This window comes from Prionailurus bengalensis, chromosome A3 (genome assembly GCF_016509475.1).
Source record: "Prionailurus bengalensis isolate Pbe53 chromosome A3, Fcat_Pben_1.1_paternal_pri, whole genome shotgun sequence".
In the NCBI taxonomy this organism is placed as follows: domain Eukaryota; kingdom Metazoa; phylum Chordata; class Mammalia; order Carnivora; family Felidae; genus Prionailurus; species Prionailurus bengalensis.
The window spans coordinates 125,010,479-125,020,368 of record NC_057354.1 but is presented as its reverse complement, the minus strand read 5'-3'; positions in this window follow the sequence as shown (position 1 = coordinate 125,020,368).

Genomic DNA, 9,890 nt, shown 5'->3' with positions numbered 1-9,890 from the left:
TGAGTCCCTAAGACGTCCTAGGCCTCAGGGTTTCCAACACCAGTCAGCCACCTCTGTGCAAAAAGGCTGTGGAAGGCCTCTGGGTGTCGCACAAATGGCCTTGAGGGAAAAGGGGAAGAAGCTGCCAGGCGCTGCCTGCAGTCTGGTAGGCAGGAGAGATGGCGCCAAATGACCTTCGTACCCGGACCTGGAGACCAAAGATGGCGTCCTCCTCACCCACCTTCTGCAGGCAGTGGGCAGGGCAGGCCTCAATTGGCCTGAATTGGGAACCAAAAAGTTCTCCTGAGGTGACTTGGCCTCTCAGCAGTTTCCAGTGTTTCTCTTTAAATGGTTTAAACGTTCCTGGGTCCTGGGCTATACAGGCAGGACCATCCACTGTGGGCCCTGGGTTCTCCACCCACCCAGCAGGTTTTCCAGGCACTATGCAGCCTCCTGTGTCCCCGTCTCAGCCACACTCCCCTGTCAGAGCACCAAAAGGTGAGGCCCCTGAACAGCAGCATAGCCCTGTTTTTGCCCCTTCCCTGAATCCCTGTTTGACCGTGGGCAACTCCGGTTTTGAGGTCTCTGTTTCCTCAGCTTTGTCTTTGGGGGATAAGAGATTCTTATCAGGGTTCTTGGGGCCTACTGCAGGGTCTCTGAGTGCCTGGCATCACGGATCGTCCAACAGCATGGCACCAGGCAGGGTCTCTCCAGGAGCTCAGAGAGTCCTGCTGGGTTAAAAGGCCCTTTTAGTAGAAAATCCATGTGTCTCCCAGGGGCTGGCTCCACGGGTCTGAGGTTAGTCTCTGGTCCTCTCAACCCAATGTGGAGGGAAAATAGGTCAGTTCAGGATCCTGCTTTTCTCTACTGCACAAAATCGAGAAAGTTGGGGTCTGGGGGGTTTGATGGAGTCTTTTCAAAAATTACCAGTTTAGTGTTTCTTTCCAACGGTGCATTTGCCCCAGATCAATGTGTATTTCTTTGGGCAGACTAGGAAGAGGAAGGACCCAACAGAGGGATCCCAAAGAAACATGTACAGAAAGAAGGGAATAGAAGGTCAGGGCTTGCCTTTGGCCCGGCTGACCCCTGCTTGCTTCTCCCCCAGCCCAAATTCTGCAGGAAAGCCTCTTCCTTGAGAAGCTGCCTCAGAGATACAGCCCTTTGGAATGTGACAGCAACATCGGTACATATGCACAGGTATGGCCGTCCATCCCTGCTGTACTCATCGGCCCCTTCCTTGGGAGCCCCACCAAGCCTTCATACACCTAACATCTTAAGGGTTAATATCTGGCTGAGCAGGGGGCTTCTAGCCTCCCCTGTGGAGGGACTAAGGCAGGGTCTCCATCCTGACTTGTGTTCCTAACATGGCTTATTAAGTATGTTCAGTATCATCCCTGGTGAGTCATAACTGCCTTGAATGTTGCTTCCTTTTCCCACTAAGAGAAAGAAACTTCTGGGAAGGCAAGGCCAGCATCTCCCCCACCCCATTTCTCTCATTCTTCCCATGGGCACCTGTTGCCACTTGGAGGCGGGGCAGCCTGTGGAGAGCAGGCAAGAAGAGGCCGGCCCTGCGTGGTGCGTGTGGTACCTCGGGCACCGGCTGCCCTTCACTGCGTGAGACACCTGAACTGGCACAGGCATCCTCTGAGCAAGTTGGCATCTGTCAAAGCTTAAAATGCACTTGGGGCGCCTGGGTGGCACAGTCGGTTAAGCATCTGACTCTTGATCTTGGCTCAGGTCATGATCTCACGGTTCATGAGTTCAAGCCCCACATCGGGCTCTGCACTGATGGCATGGAGGCTGTTTGGGATTCTGCCTCTCCTTCTCTCTCTGCCCCTCCCCTGTTTGTGTGCACGTAGCATGCACGCACACATTCTCTTTCTCTTTTTAAAAAAAAAAAATTTTTTTAATAAAATAAAATGGACTTAGCCTTCAACTCAGGGACTCTGCCCCAGTGAATTTATTTTTCAGAAGTATTTTCACGAGTGTCCCAAGAGGCATGTTTACATGTTCATCAGTAAAGAAAAAATGAAATAAATGTGGATATTCCCACACGGTGGAAAACTATACAACACTTTTTAAAATAAAGCAGTCTTGACATGGGACATTTTTCAAAGCTTGTTTTTAGGTGAAAAAGGCAAGTTAAAGAGTGATCTATATATAGTCTGGCCACAATTTTCTTATAAGAAAAACATGTGTGTAATGTACACAGACTATTATACATAATACATTTCTCCTATAGGGGAGGAAAATGGGGTGGGGACAGTTATAGGAGAATTTTTTTTTAATTTTTTTTCAACGTTTATTTATTTTTGGGACAGAGAGAGACAGAGCATGAACGGGGGAGGGGCAGAGAGAGAGGGAGACACAGAATCGGAAACAGGCTCCAGGCTCTGAGCCGTCAGCCCAGAGCCTGACGCGGGGCTCGAACTCACGGACCGCAAGATCATGACCTGGCTGAAGTCAGACGCTTAACCTACTGCGCCACCCAGGCGCCCCTATAGGAGAATTTTTAAGTTTACTCTATGATATTAATTTATTAAATGACAATACATACATATTACTTGTTTAATTCTTTACTTTAGAAGTTATTTATTAAATCAGTGGAGATGTTTTTAACCTTACCTAATAGCTTCCCCTCAAGCAGCTGGAATAATAGGACGTTTATTGCATGTACCTTACCTGCATTACTAATGGTACAACCAAAACCGCCACCGTCCTGGTGTGGCTCCACCCTCAGCCTGGTGGCAAGATGGCTGAAGTGTTTCCAGCCATCTCAGCTAATACAGCCACGTCCAGAAATGAGGTCATCTCCCCTACACTTCTTTTTTTTTTTTAAGTTTATTTATTTATTTTGAGAGAGAAGGTGCAGGCAGGGGAGGGGCAGAGAGAGAGGGAGACAAAGAGAATTCCAAGCAGGCTCCACACTGTCAGTGCGGAGCCCGATGCGGGGCTCCAACCCACCAACTGTGAGATCATGACCTCAGTCGAAATCAAGAGTGGGATGCTCAACCGACCGAGCCACCCACGTGGCTTCTTTTCCCATCTCACTGGCCGGAATTGGTTCCACACCCACCTGAAGCCATGACTGGCAAGCAGAGCTTGAGTATCAGAATGGGTGCAGATTAACCTTCAAGGGGCTTGAATTCGGGGGAGCCAATGTCAAGGACTTCCCAAAGAATATCAGACGCATGTAAGGGCATTCTTACTTCAAGATGGTAAAAACACAACTTTTTACTAAGACAAAGTAACTTCTTGTCATGAAACATTTTTTTTAAATGTTTATTTATTTTTAAGAAAGAGAGAGAGAAAGAGTGTGAGCAGGCAAGGGGCAGAGAGAGGAGACACAGAATCCGAAGCAGGCTCCAGGCTCTGAGCTGTCAGCACAGAGCCGAATGAGGGGCTCAAACCCATGAGCCACGAGATCATGACCTAAGCTGAAGTCGGACACTTAACTGAGCCACCCAGGCGCCCCTTGTCATGAAACATTTTAACGACAGTTAATTGTTTTATTGTGGACCATTTCAAACATATAATAAAGAATAATGTTCCTCAAAAAATTAAAAACAATTACCATATGATCTATCAATTTCACTTCTGGGTCTATACTAAAAGAATTAAAACCAGGGACTCAGACAAATATTTGCACACCTGTATTTACAGCATTATTCACAACAGCTAAAAGGTGGAAGCCACCCTTGTAGCCACTGACAGATGAGTGGATAAACAAAATGTGGTGTAAACATAAAGTGGGAATATTCCACCGTAAAAAGGAAGGAAATTCCAACTCATGCTATAACATTGATGAACCTTGAAGACTTTATGCTAAGTGAAAAAACCAGTCAGTCACAAAAGGACAAATACTGTCTGATTCCATTTATGTGAGGTTTCTGAAGTAGTCAAATTTATAGAGACAGAAAATAGAACAGTGGTCTTTGCTTGGGTTTGAAGGGAGGAGGGAATGGGACATTATTGCTTACCAGGTATGGAGTCTTAGTTTGGGAAGATGAAAAAGGTCTAGAGAGGGAAGGTGGTGATGGTTGCACAACATGAATGCACTTAATGCTACTGAGTCGTACACTTAAAATTGTTGAAATCGTAAATTTTGCATTGTGTATATTTTACGATAAAAAAGAATGCAAAAGAACCCCACCTCAGTTGCAATCCCCCCAAAATAATAATATAATGAAGACCTATGTGACTACCACTCAGTTTATCTAATCTTAACAGGATCTTCTTTCTTCTCTTTTTATTATTTTTGTATGAAATGAAACATTACAATGGAGTCTTCTCCTTTAGCCATGTTGATACATGTGGTGGCTCTGGGTCACTTATCTTAACTGCTGCATTATCATTTATTGTATGCATATACCACGGTTTATTTACCCATGGACATTTGGTTGTTTCCAGTTTTCAATATTATACACAACGTTGCAATCAATTCTTGTACTTTTCTCCTTGAGTGCGTGCAGAGACTTTCTCTAAGAGTAGATAGAGCTGGGTTTAAGGTACAAATATATTGAGCTTTCTTAGGAATTGCTCTAATTTCTCTAAACAAATTGCTCTCCAAAAGGGTCCATAGCAATTTATACTCTCAGCAGCAGTTATGAGAGTGCCCATTTTTCTACATCCTCTGTATGACCTGGCATTTATTGGGCCTTTTATATTTTGCCACTCTGATTGCAAGTAAAATATCTCGTTGTCATTTGATTTTGAATGGCCCTACCATTATGAAACATGGAGCCTTTTATTGCTGACTGCCTGAGCAGATACCACTCGTTGCTTCCTGTATTTGTTTTCTTCTCCTTTTTCAGTAAAAGAACACCTCAATTTCAACTGGCCCTTTGGCCATCCAAAATGAAGATTCTCTTTCCCAGCATCGCCACAGCTCTATGTAGCTGCCGGATGACGGGACATGAGCAGAGATGGTCGTACGTACGTTCAGGGAACGAGCAGAGAAGGTTGTACATACGTTCAGGGAGCGTCAAAGGGAAGGACAGTTCCTTCTTTCCTTTTTTCTTTCCTCCTGGTTGGGATGCAGATATGGCTACAGCTGGAGCAGTCATCTTGGACAGGAAGTGAACTTGAGAACAGAGACCATGCTTGGCAGAGGACCAGGTTAGGGGCGTCGGGTGCCCAGCCGGTGAGGCGGCACACCAGCCTTGCCCTGCCCATGCACACGTGTGGATGATGGACCTCTGCGTTGCTTCAAAAACTGGATTTTCCTGGATTTTCCACCCCTTGCCAGAGAATCTAACTCTGACAATACTCTGGTCAATTTGGCCTCCTGCATGTAACCCAAGAGAGTGTGGGGAGGACAGTTGTGTGGGGGGAGGAGGGAGAGGGGGATAGTTCCAAAGATGCTGCCCATGATACGACCCCACCAGCTCCCCAGTGCTGGACTGTCTTAAATTTTGGATTTGACTCAAGTCACCTAACAACTTTGGTCCCCAAAAGAAGTCTTGATGAGAAGTAGGCTGTTCACGCGATGGGGTGTTTTCAGAATCTGAAGCCCATACAGTCTGTTCTGCTCACACTGCTGGGGACCATGCTCAGCAGGTGGCAGGCATGCAGAGGGGGCTCCACAGGAAGCCCTCACCCCAGTCCGCAGTGGGGCCGTGCTGGAGTCCGAAGTGACACAAGAAGAATGAGAGGCCCATGGGAAATTTTTGTTTCTTCCATGAAACTTACATGTTGTTTTCACGGATATTGGGAACTGTGTAACTACATGTACTGTTGGCACCTTTGTGCTCAGGCGGCTCTAAAACACCGGGTGCCTGGGGGATTGTGAGCATCCTGGACTCTACGTCCTCCTTCTCTGTCGCCATCCCCACGCCCTGCCTCACCGTTATGCTACCTGCCCATTTCTGATGTATAGTTTTGCTTGCCGTTGAAGTTGAGTCTGATATTTGCTAGGATGTCAGCAGGAGAAAAAAAAGAGAATAAACACATCCTCTGTAAATAGCACTGGAATTTCCACATCCAAACCAGAGTTCCTTCCCCAAAGCCGTCCCCTTGGGGGACCGTGTTTATCATCTGATGCTACCCACGCCACCACCCTAGGGAGACCTGAGGACTCTTTGTCTATAAAGATAGCTTTTTTTTTTGAGGAAGGTGGGCTGTAGTTCATTCATTTGATAAACGTGTCCAGAGCTGCAGTGCTGCCCGGCTCCACCTCTGCAGCAGCCTTCATTGGAGGCTTGGACAGGAAGCTCTCAGGCAGGCAGGTATGCCAACCAGTGTCACCCTCCCAGGTGCCGCCAGACTGATTCATCCTGAGCCACTTCCTGGGGCGGGGCTGCTCGGCCCACAGCAGCCTGTCCCCGCCTCCCAACGACCTGGCTTCAGAGAAGCCAAAGGGCTTTCCCTGACTCAGCCCTGTGTCAGCAAGGGGCGCTTGTGCTGAGGTTGTCAGGGGGGGGGGGATGCTGAGGGCCACGTCTGTCTCGCTCACCCCCACCATCTCAGGCGGCCACCAGATGCAATTCCTCCTCCACATTCTTAGACCACCTTAGCTATGTGGCCTCGAGCAAGTAACTTAGCCTCTCTGTGCTTTGATTTGCTCCCCTATGAATTGGGGACATACTAGTACCTACTCAGAGAGGTGTTGGGAGGGTAAAAGGAGAGAAGCACCGTGAAAGGTTCAGCACGGTGCCCAGCACACGTTAGCGGCACTGGGGCCGTGATGGTGCACCTGGGAAAGGTGGGTAGAAACTCATCTTCACAGCCCCCTCCCCTGCGACCTGGGCCCGGGCGCGCCTAAGCCTTCTGAACTCAGCTCGTTGTGACAGCACTTAGCACTCACTCCCCCTGGCACCAGGCCTGGTAAATAGCACTGTTGGAGAAGTTAGGCATTCCAAGGCCCCAGGGGAGATGCTGGGGTGGGCTCTGAAGGGGAAGGAGCTCACAGCAGCCGGGCCGTAGAAGGCAGGGTGTGATGTGGGTGCAGGGATGTGCGTGTAGTGCCTGCGTGTGGCAAGTTCTCTCCTCAGGTAGAAGGTAAACCCTGTACTCATCAGAGGTTGCACACCAAACAGCCCCCAGGGCTGCATTTGGCCTGTAGAAATGTTTTGCCCTTACAGTGCTTTTCTAAAAAGAGACATCTCCATAAGGAAATCACACGTACGAATCCAGATTTCGGATTTTCTAAAAGAATCAGAAGAGCTAGTAACACTGGACCCCCATCCCGTTGTGTCAAGGACCAGCTAAAGCCACGACTCATGACATGTATGCATTTCTAGCACATTCACCACCTCCTGGGCCCTGCGGGAGTCGACTTCCAAGAGGCTCTGGCATGAGACTGCAGTTGACCTCTGGCCCTGCCTCCCTGGGCAAGTCACACAAGCCCTCTAAGCCTTAGCTTTGTCATCTGTAAAAGGCATGTAAGACTAGTCCCTTCCTCACACCGTTGTGAGGGGGGATGGGATAATATATGTAGAGCACCTGACACCTGGCACATAGCACGTATTTTATACTTTCCAGCTATTGCTGCTGTTGCCTCTGGTCCCAGCTCATGATTTCAGGATCAAAACTGACCTCCGTGGAGACCGGAAAGGACCTTCCTTAACTTGGACAGCTTGTTTTCTCCCCAGGTGAAACCGTTGCCAGCTGGAAATGACCACACTGGGGGGAAATTTTTAAAAATCCCCTCTGTTTCATCTACTGATCCCTTCCTCCCCACCCGCCCCATCCCCACAACTCTTGGCAACCTTTTACCTTCTTACAGTCTCCATAGTTTTGCCTTTTCCAGAACATCATATGGTTGGAATCTGGTATGCAGCCTTTTCCGATGGGCTTCTTTTCACTGAGCGATATGCATTTCAGTTTCCTCCATGTCCTTTCACGGTTTGATAGCTCATTTCTTTTTATTGCTGACTAATATTCCATTGTCTGAATGTATCCATTTGTTTATCCACTCACCTACTGAGGGACCTCTTGTTTGCTTCAAAATTTGGGCAGTTATGAATAAAGCTGCTGTAAACATCTGTGTCCCATCTTTCGTGTGGGCCTAAGTTTTCAACTCATTTTTGGGTAAATAGCTAGGAGCATAGGTCATATGGTAAGACTTCCTTACACATGACTTAGGAATTCTGCATAAATGAATATAGCTCATGGTTATAGCTTGTGTGCACTATAGTTCTGTCTCCAAGGTTGTTTTATTTTGTAGAATAACCTGGGAAATTTTCACTGTTGTCCACACTCTGTAAAATTTTATATAAACTAGGAATTATATGTTCCTTAAAGATTTACAGAACTTGCTCTTTAAACAGTCTGGGCTCATGCCTTTATTTTAAGAGTATATCTTTTTTTTTTTAATCTTTATTTTTATTTTTGAGAGAGATGGAGTGTGAGCAGGGAAGGGGCAGAAAGAGGGAGACACAGAATCCGAAGCAGGCCCCCGATGTGGGGCTCGAACTCAGGAACTGTGAGATCATGACCTGAAGTTGGACACCCAACTGACTGAGCCACCCAGGTGCACCTAAGGTTATATCTTTGACTCTCCTCTTTTTCCTTTGACCCCCCTCCCAACCTTTTTTTTTTTTTTTTTTTTTTTGCCATCTTGATCATCTTTAGGTGTACAGTTCAGTAGTAAGTATACTAACTCATTGTTATGCAGATCTCCAGAACTTTTTCATCATGTAAAGCTAAAATTCTACACCCATTAAACAGTAACTCTCCGTTTACTTCTCCCCCAGTCCCTGGAAACCACTGTTCTGTTTTTATAAACTACTTTAAATAACTTCATATGAGGGGAATCAGACAGTATGTCTTTTTGTGGTGTCACATACTATAATGTCAAGTTCATTCATGTTGCAGCCTGTGTCAAAACCTCCTTCCTGGGGCACCTGGGTGGCTTCGTCAGTTGAGCATGGGCTCTTGATTTTGGCTCAGGTCATGATCCCAGGGTTGTGGGAGCCTGCTTGAGATTCTCTTTCCCTCTGCTCCTCTCCCTTGCATGCGCTCCCTCTCTCTTTCCTTCTTAAGGCTGAACAATATTCCATTGTATGTATACACCACATTTTGTTTATTCATCCGTCCATTGATAGACACTTAGATTGTTTCTACCTTTTGGTCGTTGTGAATAATGCTATTATGAACACAGGCATACAAATATCTCAAAATCCTACTTCAACTTTCTTTTAATGTTTATTTTTGAGAGGGGAGAGGCAGAGAGGGGGCGAGAGGATCTGAAGTGGGTTCTGTGCTGACAGCAGCAACCCCAATGTGGGGCTTGAACTCATGAACTGTGAGATCATGACCTGAGCCAAAGTTGGACGCTTTGAGCCACCCAGGCACCCCCTACTTTCAATTCTTTTAAACATATAGACCCAGAAGAAGGATTGCTGAGTCATATGGTAATTTTTAATATTTTGAGTAATCACCAAACTGTTTACAATAGCAGCTGCACCCTTTGACATTCCCAACAGGGCACAAGGCTTCCAGTTTATGCACATCCTAAGACTTGCTACTTTCTGTTTGACAGTAGCCATGATCAGTGATATCCCATTGTGGCTTTGATTTGTGGTTACCTAATGATTAGTGATATTCAGCATCTTTTTTCATAAGCTTGTTGGACATTTGTACATCATCTTTGGAGAAATTCACTTCCTTTGCTGAGTTTTTAATCCGGTTGGGTTTTTTTTTTCTTCTTGGCTTGTAGTTCTTTGTATGTTCTGGATATTAACCCCTTATCAGATACATGATTTGCAAACGTTTTCCCCCATTCAGTGCCTTTCCACTTGGATTATTCCCTTTGCTGCACAGATGATTTTAAGTTTGATGCAGCCTCACTTATCTATTTTTGCTTTGTTGTTTGAACTTCTAGTGTCATATGCAAAAAATGATTGTCAACCCCAAAGCCATGAAGCTTTTCTCATGTTTTCTTCTAGGAGTTTTATAGTTTTAGGTCT